The sequence below is a fragment of the Tachypleus tridentatus genome, chromosome 1 (genome assembly GCF_004210375.1).
Source record: "Tachypleus tridentatus isolate NWPU-2018 chromosome 1, ASM421037v1, whole genome shotgun sequence".
NCBI lineage: Eukaryota > Metazoa > Arthropoda > Merostomata > Xiphosura > Limulidae > Tachypleus > Tachypleus tridentatus.
This window is the reverse complement of record NC_134825.1, coordinates 43,873,877-43,896,935: the sequence shown is the minus strand read 5'-3', so window position 1 is coordinate 43,896,935 and position 23,059 is coordinate 43,873,877. Positions and strand designations below refer to the sequence as shown.

The following is a 23,059-nucleotide window of genomic DNA, read 5'->3' as shown; positions in this document are numbered from 1 at the left end:
TCCCCGATACTCAAGGGTTTGTTCTACCGGAAACGATCGCGTGGTCCTGTCATCGCCCGTTACCTTTTTTCCACAGATGGGTCTTGAAGAGAGAAGCCAACTCTGCTACTTGTCTGTTATCCTAGACTTTTGATGTGTTGTAATCTCATAAAAGCTCGTCTCATAGGTAGGGTTTTATTAGTCTATAAAGTGGGGTTAGAATATGGTAGTTCAACGTGTTAAAACGCACAAAACTTCAATGTTTCAACTGAGAATGTTTTGGAAATGCTTTTTATGAACAGCGTAGATGGCGCTACACATACATTTTGTTCAAAAATACACGTCATGAAAATAACTAAAAGTATTGTAAATGATAGCTAACTGGTAGCACAAGAAAATAAATAAATAGATAGAGAATATGAAAAATGAACGTTTTATTTCAGATAAAAGTCCTAGGTTTGGGAAGCAGGTGAAAATACTGATGCACTTTGTTATAACAACACTGTACGTTGTTATATGGGGCATACTTTGGCTCTATGGTTACAGAGTCAGACCATGAATATGTGAGCTGAATCGTTTGCATTCCGTTACCGCAAACACATTCACAAACAAACATGTATGTATATGTATATATATATATATACACTTGTTATCTGCACTTTCAGGCCGTGGTGCTTCTTAAGATTGACGGTTACATCTGACTATTTGGCTAGACAAGGATTGACGGTGGGTGCTGTTGACCATCTGCTTTCTCTCTAGACTGTCATTTAAGGACGACTACTGCAGGTGGTCCTTCAAAACCTTTGCTCGGATACCTGAAAACAAAATTCCATAAAGGATTATCTGCACATAGTTGTTGTTAATTTTGAACTGGTACAATAGAACGAAGGCAACTAGTGACCACTGTCTATCTCCAATGATTGGGTTACTCTTGTGTATCCGGGTAGTAGGATTTCATCTTTACCGTTAGAGCTCATCCACGGATGAAAGGTCCGAGGTTCGTTGTGCGGTAACGGGCTGAGGTCCGTGAGCCCTCGGATTTATGATTCGAGCACGCTAAGCCCAGTACCACTCCCAGCTCACAAATTAATCCAACAAATTATGTTGATTTATCAGCGAAAACTCAAAACTACTTCCTACACTTGTGATGATTTGCGTAAAATTTATTTTTTGAAGAAAGTGAAACTTAATTAAAGAAAATTAATTTATAATATGATATGAAAACTAAGAAAATATTTAAATCTTAAACTCCATACAACAATTATTAGGTCTTTTAAGTTTTCGAAATATGATTATATGTTGTGAAAAAGATAAAATAATGACTTAAAATGTTTTCGAAATACGACCTTATACTGTGAACAAAGATAAAATATTTTCTGTATACAATATTTTTTATTTTTTTTCTCGATGGCTCAGAGATAAATTTTAGGACTTATGACCCCAAAAATAGGGGTTAGACACCCGCGGTTGGCACAGTGCAACAAACCCATTCATTGAGTAGCTTTTCTTTTATTTAGATATACAAAATCGATATGTACTGAAAATTTATGATGAAGTTAGTAATTTGTTAACTTTAGAACGTAAAATACATTTTGCTCTTTAAATGGCCACAAGCTTAAGACGTATGATACTTAGTCAAGTGTAATAATAGTTCTAAATCATGTTCGATAAATTTAGGTCATATAAAAGTGATATAATTATACCACATGTAATTAAACACTGTGCACGTTTTGGTTGTTTACCTTAATAATCACTTATCATTATTATTCTATGCGCGCTACATCTAATCTGAATTAACCCTAGTTTGACTTTGATAAAGGTCCCTAATACACAGTTACAAGTCGTATAATTTAATAAATTATCGATTGTCGTGATAGAAGATTTACAAGCTTGCATTCTAAAGTTTTTTGGTAATGACACAAATGATATCAATTCTGTTGTATTTCATTTTCACGTGGGACACTGATCGTCTGTAATGTTAGACTGACTCATAGACTGTGAAAATATAGTTTGACTAGGAAAGAAGGTTGATTGTGTTACTAGCAGTTTTGTTTCTATGGCCCGTCTTGTTAAAAAATCCTTCCTCCTACCGAAAAAAAAAAAGAGAAACACGTTTGTCCTCTTTGGGTGATTATTCTGGTAACAGCGTAACACGCTACAGAAAAAAAGCTGGTGACATCAGAAAAGCGCTTTACGTGTACAAGTGTTATCGACAATTAACTAATGCCATCAAATTAATCTTATGACATATGATGTCAGTGAACCTTTGAGTGTTACACCGAAAAAGATCTCGTAATAATTTAGTTCATGATGTCATCATCAGGTTACGTTGTAACAGAATAGTGAGCATTTTTATCATTAGGAGATGCTGCAAACATAGTTGATTATTTTATCACTAAATAGTACTTTCGTTAGGTCATTAAATGTTTTTAATTAATATTTTGACCTCTGTAAATGTTAATGAACGTTTCACTTATGGTTATATTATAACCATAATTTTTAAAAGCTAAAACAAAACACATTAAAATTTAAAAAAATTAAACAAAATACGCTGCATTTTTAAAAATTATATATAATTATTTCATTCTAATGAGTTACATAGCCACAGGATTATACATAAGTAATTATTAAGGTATTTATACTTGAGTGAATAATTACAGTGTATGTAGTAACATATTAAAGATTTATAATTTGTTCTGTATTTTAAATGTTTTATAACATCAAGTCAGAATACTATATCATCCAGTCAGTGGGCTTGTACCTGAATGTCATATCACCCAGACAGTAGACCTGACTTATATTAGAATACTGTATCACACAGATAGTAGACGAGTCTTATACTAGAATACCATATCACCCATATAGTAGACCAGACTTATACCAGAATACCATATCACCCATATAGTAGACCAGACTTGTACCAGAATACCATATCTTGCAGACAGTAAATTAGTTTGATACCAGTATACCATATCACCCAAGCAGTAGACGAGTCTTATGCTAGAATACTGTATTAGACAGTAGATTAGACTTATTATTCAAGGGAGGGAGCATATCTCTTGTGCGTCTGTTTCTAGTACATCATCCATTGTGAAAAGTAATGAACGACTTATTTAGTCTATTTACTGGCCACACACAGAGAGATACACACCTGCACTATCTCTGACCATGAGTTACCGCCTAAGGCCAGAAGTATACATAGTTCACAGTTGGGCACATCCTGTTAACAAATCCTCTAGATGTTGTACTAAAGTGCCTAAATATACTCCAATAAAAATATATATTTATTTTCTAACACTCGAGGGAGCTAGAGCTACAACAATGCACTCCTCTGGTGTTAACAATCAGAACCACGGAACCATTTTGATGTTAAGACACTACTTATTTCTCATTAAGTGAAAATAACCTATCTGCTACTCTAATAAATATGTATAAATAATTGGAAACACCATCATTTTTGAAAGAACAGTTTTTTAATGGTTTGTTTAATGAAAATAATGATAATGAAAAGCTACATTAGAAGTGAACCAAACACAATAAGAATCGAACATGAGTTTTTTTCAAAGTTTACTTTTTAAAACTTAATAACTTGATATTTAAGGTTCAGGAGAGGAATTTCAACAAACGTGGCATGCTTACTTTGAATATCTAACAGCAGAAGGCTACTAGCATCATCAGTTCAGGTGTTGTTTTTTTTGTGTGTGTGTCTGGGTTGCCATGGTGTTTTAATGGTTTCACGTGAAACTCCATTAATCTGTGTAAATATTTACTATAGTATTCATTTTTCATGACACGTCGCAAGTTTTGAGTAGAGTCGTATAAAAACATTGTAATGAACTAATTGAACTTGTGTGTGATGAACTTGTGAGAATCATTTGTCATAAATATTTTCTTTAGAAACATGAACATGTTATGTGTGTGGAACATAGTCTATTTTAATAATTTATTACTTACAGCCAATACAACGCAAACATTACGAATGTATAAAGTAATATAAGTATGGTTACTTATTGTAATTAAATAGCTTGCTTATGTTAATCTGTGTATAAAGCCTTCTGTTTATTCCTCGCATGCAAGTATTCCAAATATACAAAACAACTAGGACTTGTTTTTGTTTGATATTACACTAAGCATTATTCAACTGTTAATTAAATTTACATTTGGGAAAGAAATAGCCTGGCTGTAAGTTTAACAAAAATTAGATACAACAGTATAAATGAAAGTGTGTTTGTAAATAATGCAGTTACGTAAAGTTTAAGCTATGTTTATACAACCCACGGCGTTTCCACAGAGATACAAGATAACAAATAAATTTGTTATTTAATTAAGTTAAGTAACAAGATTACAACTTGCCCACGTGTGCTTATCTGTCTCCTCATTATTTGTCTAAGGCTCTTACTCATAGTATGAAAGTGAAGAGAATACTAATAAAACGTAGTTCCAGTTTACGAGAAGAATGAAAGCTCAGGTAAAAGATCTATATATATATCTATTGTCAGCTTCGTAATGTCGAACAGCTATCTCGTTTTTTTTTTATCATAGTTTCAGATTAATGAACTATTGTTCTATTTCGGCTATGTAATTAATTATTTTTACTTAGTGAACGTGATCATGCAGCGTGCAACCATAATGAACGTGAACATTTATAACGATAATTAGATCCTCAAAGAACATTTTCACACCCAACACCTTTCACACACTTACCAAATAAAGAATCGGGTGTGGTCTGTTGATTTGCGTGCTCGGGTCAAAAATCCGAGGGTTCATGGTTCGCAGCTTTTTGCTACAGAAACGTATTCCATACTTTGGGGCAGGATAGGCGTCATAGGAGTAACGATCAAATCCCTTTATTCGGTCGAACAAAAGTATTCCAGAGTTGGCGGCGGGGCCTTTCCTGTTGTAAAATTTTAAAATTAGGAACAGTTATGCTCATATAGCATTTTATGTATAACAGTTTTGCGCGAAAATCCTTAAACAAAAAATTACTGAAAACATTGAAATTGAAATGACGTAGATCAAAAAAGTTTCATTTGTCAACATTTTAGCGAAGAATTGGAACAAAAAATAGTTTAAACTATCCTATGATGTTTTATTACAGCGAGAAATATTATTGTCGTGTAAATCAGTCCAGTGAAATAATGTGACAATATTTCATGTCATTATTCATTAATGATATTGTTCCATATTATTTGTGATTGCAATTAGGTCTACACCTGTATGTTATGTTATCACATTATTATTGAAACATACAATTGGGTTTACACCTGTGTGAGCGCTTTCATTTGTGTATTGCAAGATTTTTAAAGCTCGAATAAGAAACCTCGAAATTATATAAAACGAAGCAAACGTATTTGGGGAGAGAAAATGTATGTTATAAGACAAAAAAGACAGAAAAAAGCCAATAATGAGTTTAGAATTGTTGTATAATTAATTTGTGTAGCATATTACACGTAATATGCTTAGCTCTGAAGATGATGTACTTTCACATAATTCGAAAACCTACGACGAAAAGTAAAGAAGAAGGTATATAAAAAACAAGTCAACTGCCCTAAATCAGCGATATCTTACACTGGTGAAACCTTTAACTCAATATCAGGGCTGCCTAGACAGAGTAGCAGTTAGCATGTTATTTATATCATCATGATATGAATCAGATTAAGTTAGTGAAGTGAAAAATGTGTCGGTTTCTTATAAGTCACTTACAAATGAGACTTAGGATAATGATTAATAACACATTATTATTTATTTGTTTTAACAATATTTATTAATAATCATTTTTAGTTTTACTCAAGTAACTTACTATTCAAAAGAACTTACGTTGTTCTTGTTGTTCGTAATTAAGCACAAAGTTACACAATAGGCTATCTGTGCTCTGCCCACCACGGGTATCGAAACCCGGTTTTTAGCAGTATAAGTCCATACACATGCAACTGTGCCACTGGGGGGAGGCAAAACCTGACGTATCAGAAAGAGAGTCTGACGGTTCCTGGAATAATTAGTGTTACTGGGAGAAAACTAATTTACTTTTTAATACCAAGAAGTCGGCATGGCCAAACATGTTAAGGCGTTCGGCTCGTAATCCGAGGGTCGCGGGTTCAAATCCCGGTCGCACCAAACATGCCAACCCTTTCAGCCGTGGGGGCGTTATAATGTTACAGTCAATCACACTATTCGTTGGGAAAGAGTAGCCCAAGAGTTGGCGGTGGGTGGTGATGACTAGCTGATTTCCCTCTAGTCTTACACTGCTAAATTAGGGACGGCTAGCGCAGATAGCCCTCGTGTAGCTTTGCGCGAAATTCAAAACAAACAGCCAAGAAGTCGTGAATGAAAGCAAGGGGAGAACGGTAAACCACAGTAATGCCTGTACTTTATGTAATACCTGTGCTTTATGTAATACCTATACTTTATGTAATACCTGTACTTTATGTAATATCTGTACTTTATGCTGTGTATGGGAACCGATTATGACACTTGATACCCAGTGAGTTTATTTTCAGAAATTTGTATAATATTCTAATCGTTTTGTTTCTGCTGTTAATCTCCAAGCATTTTGTTTCCTCAAAACATAATTTTCATCTTTAGTCCTGGAAGCATTCGGTAAAAAATTTTCTGTAGCAATTTGTTGGCAGGACAAGTGGGTTGACGCTTGGTTTCCAAATATGAACACATTTCAGATATATTATGGCGAAAAACAATTAATGGAGCAATATTTTTAAAAGGTGAAAAGAACTTAACCCGATATTTCGAGAGTATATTAATATTTTACTGAAGAACACTGATATAAAATAAAGAAAATATGTAAAGACTTCCAGTTACAAACAGATGTGCAAGGCTTGTTTAAGTACTTTTGTTAAATCACTGAAGTCAAGCTATCAGCTTTTTTAAGAAACTTAAGACTGATCAAGTCATATATTTTAAAACTGACGCTAAAAGATCATGACAGGGAAAATAGGATTACCGCTTGAATACTTGTCCACTTTGACAGTCATGTCTGGCGGACAGTCCTGGATTCAGTTGACCTGTTTGATACAGTTAAGCCTTTACGAAGAGTAATTTCTAAGTATTCAATAGAAATCGGTTTGGTCTAGTGGTTACTTTGTCAGGAGGTGAATCTGAGAGTTCGTGATTCGCATCCCAATGTTGTAAATATACACTCCGCACTTTAAGATCGAGCCATCATAATAAGAATAATCACAAAAATTACTATTAGGTCAGACAAGACTTGGCTACCTTCCTTTTGGACAGATCAAAATTATAGATAGTAGCGTAGATAATCCTTGAGTAATAAATTAAAAACATATTTTATGACTGAAACTTTATATGAGAACACAAGATTTATAACACTATTTTCACACTCTGGCCCCTGTATGCATGTGTAATAATTTACCGTTAAAAAGTGCTAGAAAAGTTACACTGAAGGGTCGGACATTATCTATATGAAACCTTAAGTGACAGTAACAGTCGTTTTCGATATTTTTCGGTTTCGTAACATATTTACGAAGAAGCACGACGTTATTCGACTCTTGAACTAACACACAACGTGTTGTGTTATGAATGAATGGATACATAATTACGGCACACCTTGGCTTTCTCTGTACCAAATATGCTTTCAGTGATAAGGATTGGTATGTTAGAAGCTTGTGTAGGATAATCTTTCATTGAAAACTATTTCCTTGCATTGCCATAGTCAATAAAGGAATAAACGACATAAACTTTGCAATATTATTAGTTGATGGGTAAATTAAACTTCACACTATAACAGTTTTCAAGTAAATTTCACGGTGTAACAAATTTCATATACTCAGAGAACTTATTAATAATTCCTGAATGGTTTTTGCTGGGAGAATGTTTCGTGAACTTGTGTTTTGATGTGTGTTTCTCAGGTATGGCTGATTTCAAATTGTAACTACACCAGAACATATTACCTATAGTTAACATCCGGTAGGAAGTGAAACTTTAATACTTTGTTTTGGCTTTAGGATGGCCTGGCATGGCCTAGCGCGTTAAGGCGTGCGCATCGTAATCTGAGGGTCGCGGGTTCGCGCCCGAGTCGCGCCAAAACATGCTCGCCCTCCCAGCCGTGGGGGCGTTATAATGTGACGGTCAATCCCACTATTCGTTGGTAAAAGAGTAGCCCAAGAGTTGGCGGTGGGTGGTGATGACTAGCTGCCTTCCCTCTAGTCTTACACTGCTAAATTAGGGACGGCTAGCACAGATAGCCCTCGAGTTGCTTTGTGCGAAATTCCAAAACAAACAAACAAAGGCTTTAGGATCAATTATATAAATGAATGTATAACACAATAACTAGTTTTATTTCTACAGGAAAACTATCAAAATATATTCTTTAATTTGCGTATAGATAATCCAGTAAATTTCAAACAAGTAAATGAAGGCTTGATATTTAATAATATGAGACTAAATAACAACAATTTATTAATTAATATGATAGTTTGAGATTTAAATAACTATCCTTAGAGATACGTAATAGACAGTTTCATTAGTAGATACAAATCACATGTTAAAACATTTTAAAAATCATTTTTTCAATATTCTGTATGATACGAGTGAAAGTAATGGTTACTCGACATCGTCATATATTCTGAAATATTATTAATTTTATTTGGAAACAAATTCTTATGTCTCATTTCCTTTTCTTCTTTGAACAACTAATGTGAGCTGAAACTTTCTCCACATCAGTCCTTCATCACACAGAAGGTTCCCGTGGAAGTGAAAGTGTAAGAAACCCAAATGTACCGATCTAACTTGGGGCACGAATTGAAAATAATTTGGCAAACTTAGAACATAGTAGATCGAGTCAGCTCTTCCGTGGCCGTTCTTGAATAAACCTTTCTCTATCAGAGAACGGCAAGGCAGACTATGCTAATACCAGTTACACTTGAAGAAACTCAAGGGTCTGGAATAGCGGAGTCGCTTTATAGGATATCCCGGAGTGACGCATTGGACTTCTATAACCATAAACCATTTCCCTATATTCCCATGTTAACAGGAATTATAGGGCCCTTTACGACACAATTCACTATTCAATTTTCTAAATGCAGTTTTGGAATTCTCGTATGCGCCGAATTCACGGGGAGCTTTAACAAAGTTTGTCTCGGATCACCCCCTCGCGCGACGCATGGTTCCTGAAGTCTCTACCTTTCAAGTTAACAAATGAGAAGAGTAGATTTAAACACGATAATCGACCCTTTAGAAAAGTAGTGTTAGTGTAAAATAAGAGTAAACCAGCATGTAATTTAAATCAAACAAATTCTACAATATATAAAAGGTCAATACAGAAAAGACTGCAGCAAACAGTGTGTTTTATGGACATTTAGTTATATAGCATTTGCGAAGCTGTAATTGGTTTGTTTGGAATTTCGCGCACAGCTATACGAGGGCTATCTGCGCTAGACGTCCATAATTTTGTAATGTAAGACTAAAGGGAAGGCAGCTAGTCATCACCACTCATCGCCAACTCGTGGGCTACTCTTTTACTAACGAATAATGGGAGTAATCGTCACATTATAACGCCCACACAGCTGAAAGGGCGACCATGCTTGGTGTAACGGGGATTCGAATCCACGACCCTCGGATCATAAGTCGAGTGCTTTAACCACATGGCCATGCCTGGCCTCTGGAGCTGTAATGAGACTCACAATGTTAATTAGTAGAATAACATTTATAGAAATATAATTTGTTTCTCAATAAAGAGATTAACAAAATGACACTATAAAACACGTAATCCTACTTATAAATATGATCCATTACATATCTGTAGAGCCCGGCATGGCCATGCATGTTAAGGCGTTCGACTCGTAATCCGCGGGTCACGGGTTTGAATCCAGGTCGCACCAAACATCCTCGCCCTTTCAGCCGTGGGGGCGTTATAATGTGACAGTCAATCACACTATTCGTTGGTAAAAGAGTAGCCTAAGAGTTAGTAGTGGGTGGTGATGACTAGCTGCCTTCCCTCTAGTCTTATACTGCCTAAATTAGGGACGGCTAGTGCAGATAGCCCTCGAGTAGCTTTGCGCGAAATTAGAAAAAAACACAACATAACTGTATGTGTTAGTATCTATCACCCAGAGCTTGGTTAACGTAATTTTTTATATAATAACTGGAAACTGTCTTGCAGCGTACGTGGGCTATTTTGATTAGGGTTTTTGCTTGAGAAGGGAGCTAAAGACCCTTAAACAGGACACATTTCCACCTTTTTTACGGACTTCTGGCTTTCAGTTTAAAGATACAAGTACCTAAACAGTTAAATAATTCAATTAATACCTTCCACAAGACAAAGCATGCATTTAGCAACTAATAAGGTTTAACAGCTTGTTGTAGAATTTAATTCAAGAACACCATAGTTACTGAAGAAAGTTATACAGCTCGTTATGGGATTTAACTCAAGAGTACCGGAGGTACTAAAGGAAGCTAAACAGCTTGTTATAGGATTCAACTCATGACCACAGCGCTCACTTTCAGCCAGAACAGTATACTGCAGACATGTGTACATGTATAATGTGATATAAGATTAGTATTCACAGGGCTCTCACAAAACACACAACCGAATAGCAGATCAGCTGTCGAAAGCTGTACAAACGCCATCTGGCAAGTAACAAATGAAAGTATGTCGCTACATTGGACGAATAATATATTTACTTTAGTGCCTGCTATACAGTTGTGTCGATTTATATTGGTCTTGCCAGTAAGACAATATTTCAATTATGGTAGCAAGTATATTTCAAAATATTTTTAAAGGAACAGACCCTGGCATGATTTGACAGTTATAGCGTTCGCGGATTCGAATCTCAGTACTAAATAGTAACATTGTTATTGTATTTAAAATAAGCGCAGCTAACGAATTGATAAACACATTTATCAGTACCATAAAAATACAATAGAAACAATTATGTTCATATGTCTTCATTACCAAATAGTTACAGACAGTGATAATACGAACACGTTTCATATGGCAACAGTTAGTGCTAACACAAAGGCTTAGCTCTACATTGTAACAATTAGTAGGTATGATAAAATAAATGGTAAGAGCTAGTGGTTATTATAACATAAACAACTAGTTCTACGTGGTAACAGCTGATGATAATGAAAATTTGTATCTAGAAATTAACAATTAACATTGTAGTAACACACATACTTAACTCCACATTTTACAAAGTAATAGAAACCCGAGAACTTGTCCAGTTCCAAATGGCAACAGATTATGGTAATATCACCTAGAATAATGATAGAGTATTTACCAGTTATTATAATATGTAACACATACCAGTTTGTATGTGTTACAATATGAAGAGTTTGAATCTTGTTATTATTTTTCTTACAGTTTGTAGATATGCTTTGTATTTGTAAATTATGGGATTTTATGATAAACCTTAGAACAGTCCAGCAGAATTATTATGAAGTAGAAATGAGCATACTGTGAGAATTTATGAGAGGGTTTCTGAAGAAAGTTTTTATTATTTAAGATTCGCTTGTTTTGAGGTTGTGTGAGAGTTACAACAACACGAAGATTCTCTGCAAATAATGAGCTCAGTGTGGATACGACTCTAAGAAAAAATTAATGAAAATTCAGAAGAGCAAACATTGCAGACAAGCTGGTATAAAAACTTCCAAAAAAACAACAAACAACTACAGCCTACATTTAGTTAGGGTAACGACACAATAACAGTGGGTTTGTCAAAAAGAATTTTAATAACGGTAAAAAACGACCGATAAGAGGAACAGTGACTAGCCGAAAAGCGACTCCTCGTGTGAAAGTTCGTTATAAAGACTATATTTTAACTTCACTAAAAGAAACAAAAACAACTTATTTACTCACTTCGTATTAAGTGATATCAAAAACTAAAAGGAAACCGAAGGTCGTTGAATCAAATAACATGTACTTTCTATTTTATTGAAGCAGAATTTTATTCGGAAAGTTTTATTCATACAGATTTATTTTAATACTAAGCTGTGTAGTAGACCACTTAAGTCGCGATCGTTTGTATGGTGTCTGTACGTTTTCTTCTAATACATTCTTATCAATAGAATAATCCATAGATTAGAAGCTGTCGACTTTCCTACTTGTACATCCTCCTCCGCTACAGTCCGCCAATCGGCCATATTAACCGACGACACGCCTACTATTAGCCCCACCCCAAAGAAAGGGGCGGGATGTAAACTGTTATTGTGGTGTGTGAATGAGTTCCCTTTTCATTCTTCAATATGTGGAATAATATATTCAAATAAAACAGAAGTCTAATATTCCATATTTCTCTCCTTTATTAATTTTTTCGACCAGTTTTCTGACTTCAGAAATCACGCACACTTCAGAATGTTATTTCACAGCGAATCATCAGTAACATAAACATTCAAATAGTACTTTTCAACTAAACATAAATATTCTAGTTAAATACATATATTTTGCTAAATGTACAAACATATAACACAATCTTTTTTATAAATTAAGTATATTAAAATATGCTCAAAAATAATTTAAGTTATTCAAAGTTTATCATCTTTACTTTATTTATTAACATCTTATTCTAACGAACTTTCTGTTCTTATTCTAGGAAATATATCTAATCCATAACCTATAGCTTATTACCTCTTACTTATTGTATTGTCTTTCTGTGACTCCTACTAATAGTTTTTTTTTTATAGTTCTCCAATTCCAATTAACTTTAAACAATTGTTGTTACTTCTGTCCACTTACCATTGTCTATTTAAATTGACGCCCAAATAATTTCTGAAATATGTTTCGAAAAATAATATTCTATGTTTCACGTTATATTCTCCCATAGGAAAAACATGAAGAAAATGTTATTTTAGATTTTTAAATTTTCTCAGAATACATTTATTACAATGTTTGCTGGGCCTTCTTTAGTATTTATTCTTAATTTATTTGCTACACCAATATAGAATTCACCATAATTTACGCATTCTAAAAAAAAAAAAAAATCGAGTTTTTATAATTACAAGTGAATGAGCTATTATTTAAGAAAAAAAAATATTTATTGCTGTTCTTTATATTACATACAGTTTTTATGTGATCTAAGTTACATAAAGCATAGTTCTTTCAGAATTTAAAATATCTACTTTATAAAAAAAAGTATCTTTCTTTAAAATTATTCAATAATATATACAAATTTTTAGGTTTCTTTCTTAATAAAATAATTTTATGATTGACACTCTTTCAATTTTTTACCTACTGCTTGATGTTATTGAGTTTTAACAAATGAAATACCAATACGTAGATCTGGACAACAGGTCACAATTAGAGTTAGGGCATTCTCTTGATGTTTAATAATCTCTCTTTTTAATTATTTTTACTAAAAATTATTGTTAGCAATTTCAATATAGCTTGTTCCAGTATTGAACTCAGAATTTTTAGTTTTAATAATATGCTAACTCTTGTTTTTCATTGAGAATCAAACAATACAGTTTACTTGTAAGATTTAATTGTATCTATAATTTTATATGTTTAGCAAAATATATTTATTGAGGTAAGTTTTGGATTTGTAAGATATGTCAGTTACAACATTCTTTTCTGACAAAACACCAACACATCTAAAAAAGACAAGGTTTTATTATTTCTTTCAATGGTAAACTTAACCTTTTTGTGCATGGAATTTGAATTTCCAATAAACTTATTGATATTTTGAGCATCTTTCCATATTACAAAACAAGCATTAAAAATATTTTCTAATTTTTTAAGGAAACTACAAAATTATCTTCAAACTAATTAGGTTTTGTTTGTTTTTTTGAATTTCGCTCAAAGCTACGCGAGGGCTATCTGCGCTAGTCGTCCCTAATTTTGCAGTGTAAGACTAGAGGGAAGGCTGCTAGTCATCACTATCCACCGTCAACTCTTGGGCTACTCTTTTACCAACGAATAGAGGTATTGACCGTAACATTATAACGCCCCCACGACTGAAAGGGCAAGCATGTTTGGTACGACGGGGATGCGAACCCGCCACTCTCAGAGTACGAGTTGCACGCCTTAACCCACCTGGCCATGCCGGGCCAACTAATTAGGTAATGTATTAAACAATTGCGGTTCGATAAAACCCATAATAAAATTAGCATTGCTGTTCAAGAAATTTGATTAAAGTTTGTTCTTCATAAGTAACTGAAAACTACAAAAGCAATAAAGGATAATAGTAAAGGCATTTAGTTTTTTATTAATAACTTCCTTACTTGTAATTCTTGAAACTGTAATATATCTTTTATAATGTGTAAATTGTGGTGAATTCTATGTTGGTCAAACATATAATCTAAGATTAATGATAAATTTACATAACTTCCATCTGATAGATGTCCTGATAAAAACTTACTATATGCCAGCAAACATTTTATTAAATGTGATTTTAGAAACATTTATTTTAAAAGAACCATATTTTTATGTTTTTCCTCTTGGAGAATGTAATATAAAACATAAAAGATTGTTTTCCAGAAAGCATCTCACAAAGCTTTTGTGTCACTTTATATAGAGGTAAGAGAGCAGAAGTTATGTAAAGTTTTGTGTAAAGTTACTTGTAATTGTGAAGTCATAAAAACTATTACAAAGAATCAAAAAACAATAAGGTAAGTAAAAACTATTAGAAACAAATTATATTTCTATGATAACAATAGAAAATATAGCTATAAGAACATGTTAGTAAGAAATATAAATAAAGAAACTTGGATAAGTTTTAAATTCTTTATTTTTAAGCATATTTTAATAAATTTAATTTATACAAAGAGTGTACTGTACGTTTGTACATTTAACAAATAATTATTTATTTAGTTTAAGTTATTTAAGTTTAGTTGAAAAGTAATATTTGGATATTTTTATTATAGATTTTCAGTAAAATAAATCCTGAAGTCACGAAACCGGTTAAAGAAAATGATAAAGGAAAGAAAAAAAAATTCCAGAAGAGCCTTATGTTAAACAGTTAAACATTTAGTCCGCTGTATCACATCGAATCGAATAATGAATTCGATGAAATGTCTTAATATTATTCACATACGTAAGTACCCCGCTGGTACAACGATAAGTTTACGGATTTACACCACCAAAATTAGGGGTTCGATTCACCTCGGTGGAATCAGCAGATAGCTCAATGTGGCTTTGCTATAAAAACACAAACATAACTATATTGATTTATGTTTCTGTATGGTAATTAATTTGGACTCGCAACTCCATAGGTAGAAGAATCTAATATCTTAATGTTGTATTATATGTATATATGTGTGTGGAGAAACGAAGTTATACAATCTTGTGTCCACGAAGAGTCCAAACGAACACTAAAACCTATCATGTTAGGCCCCCTATGAACTTGAAAAAAATATATACGGATTAAAAAGAGAGAAAACGACATTTTATCGATATTAAATGAGGACTGTATTGTTAGAACACTAAATAGAGACATTTACTTTGAACCTCTCAAAATAATAGTATCATTAGCCAGAAATTAATATTAGAATAAAAATCTTAAACTACAAGAAAAACAAATTCGTTGGAGCATCTTGTGTTTGACACTAGGTGTTCTTTTATTGTATTTTTGCTAAGCGCAAAGTTAAACAATTTGCTAATAATGCTGTGACCACCGCGAATATCAAAATCCAATTTTTAACGTTATGAAGAGAATTCAAGAAGGATAAATAATATTAATAATAAACCATTTCATGTGAAAATAAATAAGTAATTTGATGCCATTAAAAAATCATAAACTTCATTCTGATGTCTAACGAATGACCAAAATATAATTCATAACAAATTACAGTTTTCTAACTAGTTCACACCGAAATAGTTGTTGTTGAATGATGATATAAATAGCGTCTCGACCACTACTACATCCCAGCCAGCCTGATGAGCCTTGGTACAGAGAGAAACACATCATCGAAATTGGATAAAACAAATATAGTGTAGTTGACCTTGTTCCTATCTCTTATTTAATATAATTAACTGATAATTGATATGCATGACGAAATTTACATAAAGTTAACTTTCTGTTGACTACTTATTACTATTTGTGACATATTATATAACGCTGAAGAATGCATATAAAACTAAATGCAACAAAATATTCAACTTTTTATTGAATATTTATGTTACTATTGGTTGACATATCATATGACGCTTAATGATTTATATAAAATCAAATCAAACAAAATGTCTAACTTTAATTTGAATATTTATGTTACTGTTGGTGAAATGTCATGTAACACTCAATAATTCATACACGAAACGTTCGTCGCAGTTAAAACAGCCAGATGTGAATGTTGTCATTAGCGCTTCTGTTTTTATTTTTGAAATCAGCATTTTTATCTGTGTTTTAGTTTTATTTAGATATCTCAGAATCGGTGTTTTTCAGGGTTTTGATTTTTAGATCTTCTTGTTTAGGGAAGTATTTTCTAAGTATAATTTAAATACATAATACTGTATGAAGAGAGAGTAATTTCTTCTATTGAAACTACACACCATTAACCGTCCTTTTTTTTGCACAAAGAATGCAATTTTATCACAGATATAAACTAGTAAAACTGAACAAAAATTGCAGTTTTGTTAATTTTCAGTGTTTTCTGTAAGATTCGTAGCCTCTTCTTGCACGTCAACACTTCCTTTCTAGTCTGAAAGGCTAAAGTTCACAGGGCGCTTAACCATAAACACAAAGTCACTTCTCTGTGACTTGCCGATATTATTCTTGGGGAGTTATCACTGTGCATAATTTTGGGTTTAAAATTCATGCCAATTTATTATTTTTGTGTATTTCAATGAGTAAAAGTACAAGTGTACTCTATATATATGTATATATGAGTGTCTTTAAAAAGTCAAACAATGCGATAATGTAGCAATGTACCCAAATTATTTTTATTCAGTAAACTTACAAATTACGCAGTCATATAATTCCTCTTTTTTTCCTATTTCACACACATGTCCATATCCATTGTTCATCAATACATCTGAGTGATAAGAAGCCAACTTGTATGTATGTATGTGACACTATCTTCCCAGGGGAAGAGGATGTCAGATCCTGAAGTTTAAAAATTGTCAAAGTAGGTTCTGGATCTTCTTGTCAGAGATAATGGGATACTTTTTGGGATACTTCTTGCAACATCAGTGTTGGTTTCTCATTCGGAGCAATCAGAGGTGTCTTTAATTCACTGTCTGGCAACACTGATCATTATTTTATTTAAAATTGTCAATTACATAAACGGCCTTATGTATTGTTTGTTTGTAATGCACAAAGCATAACAAACACAAAAAGCTGGCTACCTGTGTTTTGCTCACCATGGGCATCGCAACCAGGTTCTACAGTATAAGTCCGCAGATATACCACTGTGCCTTATATGTAAGTGCAATTGAAATATGATATTTGTCTCCAGAAATAACCAAACCTTTAACGTTACTTGATTTTAATCACTGGTCCTGAACTGTTTTTAAATCTCAGAAAGTAAAGAATTTTTCACCTGTTCTGTACTTAACAGACATATTTTCTGGCTAGGTTTTCATTTAAAACTGTTGACGTGGAAGTTATTTTTATGACATTTTATAAAAACGACCACTTCATTACGTATTTACACATAATTCAAATGTTATGCCCTTTTGATGCGACAAACTTGCTGTTCAAATGTTTCTCATGCCATCAAACAGCTTCTTACAAACTTCAGTCTAATATAACAACTGGTTGTTTACTCTTATTTAAGTTGTTCAACTTCGCATTAAAACAAAAATCAAAACATTAAACATAAAGCATTATTTAACGCTGCCTTGATAGTGACAAATATTTGTTGATAAATAACATTTTTCATCAACCTTTCTATGTACTGTCTACATTGTATGCCTTAGAATGTTTAGTGAATGTACAAAAGGAAACGTCTCTCACGTTTTTATTTTTGCCTTTGTTAGTTTCACTTGCTTATATCCGATCTTTAAATTTTAGGGATACTATGAAGCCCCTAACCAGTCCTCTGTGGAGGCCGAGGGATGGACGTCGTGGGACTTCCCGCAGTTTTCTTTTGCATCGAAGGAGATGTTGAGGTTTCACTTGCTTTTATTGTTCCTTAAATCGTGCACTTGGATACAATAGAGTTGTGAACTTGTGGAAGGTACATCTGTATAGATGACCAGAATCCTTAGAGGACTGAGAACAATCACACAACTGAAAACAATACATAAATAACATCTTTCTGTGTCTATAAAAAACAAAAGAAAATCAAAACAGTTAAAATCTTAATAAGAACTGGAACAACACAAGTGACGTCAACTTACTTGTATGGACAGAGAACCACTTAAATTGTTTAAAAAAAGGAAAAATAGAAATAAATGCTAAACTCAGTTATTCACATTTAAATATAATGTCACAGTTTATACTTTCAATTATTCACATTTAAATATAATGTCATAGTTAGTTCTTTTAATTATTCACATTCAGAAACAATGTCATAGTTAGCACTTTCAGTTATTCACATTCAGAAACATTATTACATTTTATAGTTTTGGTTATTTAGAGTGAAAACAATGTTATAAGTGAATAAAAATTCAAATATGATGGAAGAAATATGAATAATAGCACTTTTTGTGTGAAGAGATTAATTTAGTTTATATTAAACAATTTCATCCTGAGTGAAAAAATGGAAAAATTCTGACATGTATATGATGTAACTTTCAAATGCATAAGTGAAATGAGGACTGGAATGTTTTGTTTGGAAACCAACATCAATAAATATCAGAAAAACTAGTACCAGTACAGAAAAATACTGAAAACTAACAAAACTGCAATTTACGTTGAATTTTATTAAGTTATATTTGTGGAAAGAAGTGCAGTCTTTGTCGAGGAAGAGAGGACTAATGGTGTGTAGTTTCAATAAAAAGAAATTACTGTCTCTTTATACAACCTTTTACATTTAAATTATACATTTTATTTAGAAACTGCTTCCCGACAATAGAAGATTGTGATATATTTTACATTTATACATGTTCACTATGATGACGTAATGTGTTAGTAAATAGTGTTGTTGTTTTTCTAAATATGTAGAATTAAGACTGTTTCTTTTAACTTAACACGGTCGCTTAGTGGCATAGCAGAATGTCTGCGAACTTACAACACCAGAAACCAGATTTCAATATTCGTGGTGGGCAGAGCACAGTCAGCCTATTGTGTAGCTTTGTTTTTAACTACAAACACAAAAATACGTAATACTTAACAAGCGTATAGTCGCCTGTAAACCTGAGGATCTTCTGTGCAGATCACCAGACCATGAGTTAAGGGGCATGTGCAGACCCAAACCTCATGACTGAGGTTCGACATCAGTGCCTCAAGTGAACAAAGCCAACCTATTCACCTGCACAGACAGTTATAACATCAGACATCTAGGTTATTAGTACTGGGGTCTTATTACTGTGTATTCAGAGGCATTCTGTAGATTCATCGGACCCGAAATATCTTTACAAATTGTAAATGGGGTGGAAGGAAATTTGTCGGGGTGTCTCTCTTTCCTCTTTGATGTGTCTGAGGTAGCGAGATTCTCGATATGTAAACCCTACAGATTAGACATAGAGTACGCACGTAACTATTTGCTGCATGTTAGGGTTCGGATTAAAAACGCGCAGCTCTCGAAAATTTCTGGGTGAAAGTTGGATTAATAAATTGTTAATAAAAGAATCTGTCTGCTAGAATCCGATTTGTTCTGTTGCTAAACTTGAATATTTTTTTAGCCGGTCTACAATATCTCACCCTTCCGATCAGTTATTTCTCCCTTGGTACCCCATCCCCTCTCCACACACACGCACTTCACTTCTCCCCGAGCAAAATTCTATGTTTTGTATTTAGGTATTTCCCATTCGCTAGTCTTTTTGTCCAACAGTCCCTGTCAGCGGATTTACGACAATGTTTACTCTTGCTTAAGCAACTGTTTATATTGCAGAAGTTTCTATGAAGAGGCAATCTACTGAAAGTTATACACAGGAGAAGCCACGAGAACTGCTATGCATGGTCCGGCAGCCATGTACACGTGCTCTGCGCAAAACCTAACGTGATGATCGTACACTCATATTGTTTACCCAGGGTACTCCATAAGTTGTCAACTAAAGTGCATGTAATAGCTACACGCGTAATTATGCATATTGAAATACATTATAACCACACTGTTTTGTGTTATGTAAAACTACAAACGTTACCGTAAAGACCTGGAATAAACTCAACCCAAGAAGACATTTCTAACTATCACCAGAGTGACTAAATTATGCCGCCCACTTACATATCTAGTATATAGTATATGGTCGGTATATTTGAAGCGATAAGCTTTCTCCAAACGTAACCAATACACGCATAAAATGAATGCACTGGACAATTTTGACTTACATTATCAACAAATTTAATAGAAAACTTTGTAAAATAAACTATTTATTTTAAGTTCATGAGCACTTAGACAAGAATACGTTTATAACAAGTAAAGAAAAAACGTTTCCAAAAGTGAAGTAAATGTAGGGATGGTTAGCATCAATCTTTCAAAATCATCGCAAACTAGATACTAGGGATTGTATTGTTTCTGAAGGATTAATATTAGCCATCCCTACATTTATTTCCTTTTATGAAAAGTGTTTTCTGTACGCGTTTCCTTGCTTTTTTTAAGATACAGACAAAAGAAGGTTGTAATTATAACTAAGTTCTAAATACAATAGAGTTTCAACAGTATTATTTATTGTTTATCTATTATAGGCTGGTAACTGTTCCTGTTTCACCCTGTATCTAAGGTTTTCAGAGGAGTGCCAAATCTCCGTAAGAAAGCTAACTTAACAGGTAACGATAACATCGTTTACATTAGTTGTTAATGATGCTTATAAAAGTAGATACTAAATTTGAAACTATGTCACCTCTGTGAAAGTGGTTGGCACCATTGTTTTGGTTTTTGAGTTATCATGTAATAAAAAAAAACAACAAGAAATTCAAACTTTTTGCTATATTTACAGATATTCACAGAACTTGTGACTCAGTCATTACATAGATATTGTTATAAAAGGAAACACTGTATAGTATTGTAAAGTTATGATGACCTATTGAGGAGATATTTAAAACACTATTTCGATGAACAATATGAGTTATCCCTACATGGATAGTGTTATCGACTACCTGATAAACTGTACATAATGTCATAAAAATTTAACATTGACGGTTCGTTATAAGCGAAAAATCCAATATAATATAAACAATAGCAAAAGTTTATATCTTTATGTAAGTATATATATTCATTTGTTACAACCTACACGTTGAGATCTCATTCAGTTAATGATTATAAGAAGAAATTACAAACATCGGTTTTATTATAGCTTTTTCTTATGCACCAGTTTACAGAAATTAATTTTAATGCTTAGGGATTTACAAGTAATGCTATTAGTGAGGGGCATGGGTCACACCATTTCACAATTTGAGCCGTAGCACACAAACCGTTCGTCCGCAGGGTACATGTGCTACTTGCGGCATTAAATGCCACTTTCATTTCACGTAAGTTTCATGTAGTTTCCTACCGACCGAAGCATTTAGTCGAGCCCTCATTCGCGCCAGTAAAGCGGTTAAATTGAACTTGCTGTCAAATTCGAACCCGACTTCAAATGATATTCGTGAAAATAAAGGCTAAAAAAACACTTGAGATTAAAAATAAAAGAAAATATAATCATTGCGATGAATGGCTCAAGCAGGAGAAATACTGAAAGGTTCAGTTTGAACTTTCTGTTTTCCAGCCCATTACTTTACTGGTCATTTTATTCTACATTACATTTCTAACACTACGTTGGTAATTAAGTATTCTACTGAGCATCTTTTAACAACACTCGAAACATTACCCATCAACAAGGTGATACTTAGTATTCTGTTGAACAGCTTACACAGTAAGGTAATAATAACTGTATGGTCTACTGAAAAATATAATATGCACTAATAGCACCTTAGATATTCTACTGAATATTTCTAATAATATTTTAATAAATGAATGTTCTACAGATTGGTTGATTTTGAATTTCGCAACCAAGCTGCGCGAGGGCTATCTACGCTCGCCGTCCGTAATTAAAAGTAAAAGGCAGTTTGTCATCATCATCCACCGCCTACTATTGGGTTACTCTTTTACCAAAGAATATTGGGATTGATCGTTACATTATAAAGCCCCCACATCTCAAAGGCATTTGGTTGGACGGGGAGTAAAACCCAAGAACTTCAGATTGCAGGTCAAGCACCCTAACCACCTGGTCATGGTACAGTAGTGACAAAATAGCTTATTCTCTTGCTACAACGAAATATGTATTGGTTTTCTTTCATATTAAACACCAAGATAACAAGTGGTTGAATATTTAAATTCGTATTCTCAAGATGGCTGGTACGGGTATTAAAACTTTAATTAAAATAAAGTATAGAACAACGTTTCGACCTTCTTACGTCATCTTCAGGTTTAAAAAAGATTTTGCAATTGACCGTTGCCGGACGAGAGTGTAAACTAAGTGAAAGTGGACTGAAGCCTTACACTCACCACTATATCGTCTACAGATATGTGGACGATACAGTTGCTGGATTCACATCTACATAAAACACTTAGTTTTTTCAACCACTCCAACACCATACACCCCAACATTAAGTTCACCTGTAGACATGAAAAAAAAACCCCACCAAATAGCATTTCTCAACCTCAAGATCACAAGAATTGATGCACAATTCAAAACATAAATCCACAGGAAAATCACTCATACTGGACTATACACTCCATGGGACTTAGGACATGAAACAAAACAGAAACTCAGCATATTAAGAAACTAAATAAACACATCCACAAAACTACATTCATCCGATAAAATTAATGATGAAATCAACAGAAATTACAATATTCATCAAGATCAACAACAACAAACCGGTGAACAAATTATATACACACGCAACAAGCAAACAATAATAAATTCCAAGAAACAACAAACTACAAAATCTTACACTGCTGTATACCACATATTCCCAATATCAGCGAAAAAATAACCAACGTTCGGAAAAAAACTTATAACGATATACTATATTCCAGTAAACACCAAACGTATTCAAAAATCAGGTATAAAACTAAAGTCTAC

General features: G+C 33.3%; 2 long non-coding RNA genes across 5 annotated transcripts in view; both read right to left on the bottom strand.

The window, feature by feature from the left end:
• Positions 1 to 23,059, bottom strand: part of LOC143247185 (uncharacterized) — a 123,203-nt gene that overhangs the window by 37,509 nt on the left and 62,635 nt on the right. The window lies entirely within an intron of this gene.
• Positions 390 to 4,866, bottom strand: LOC143247200 (uncharacterized). The gene is made up of 2 exons (XR_013026432.1): positions 4,684 to 4,866; positions 390 to 794 (listed from the first exon to the last, which is right to left on the bottom strand). It is a non-coding gene; the product is annotated as an uncharacterized LOC143247200 (long non-coding RNA).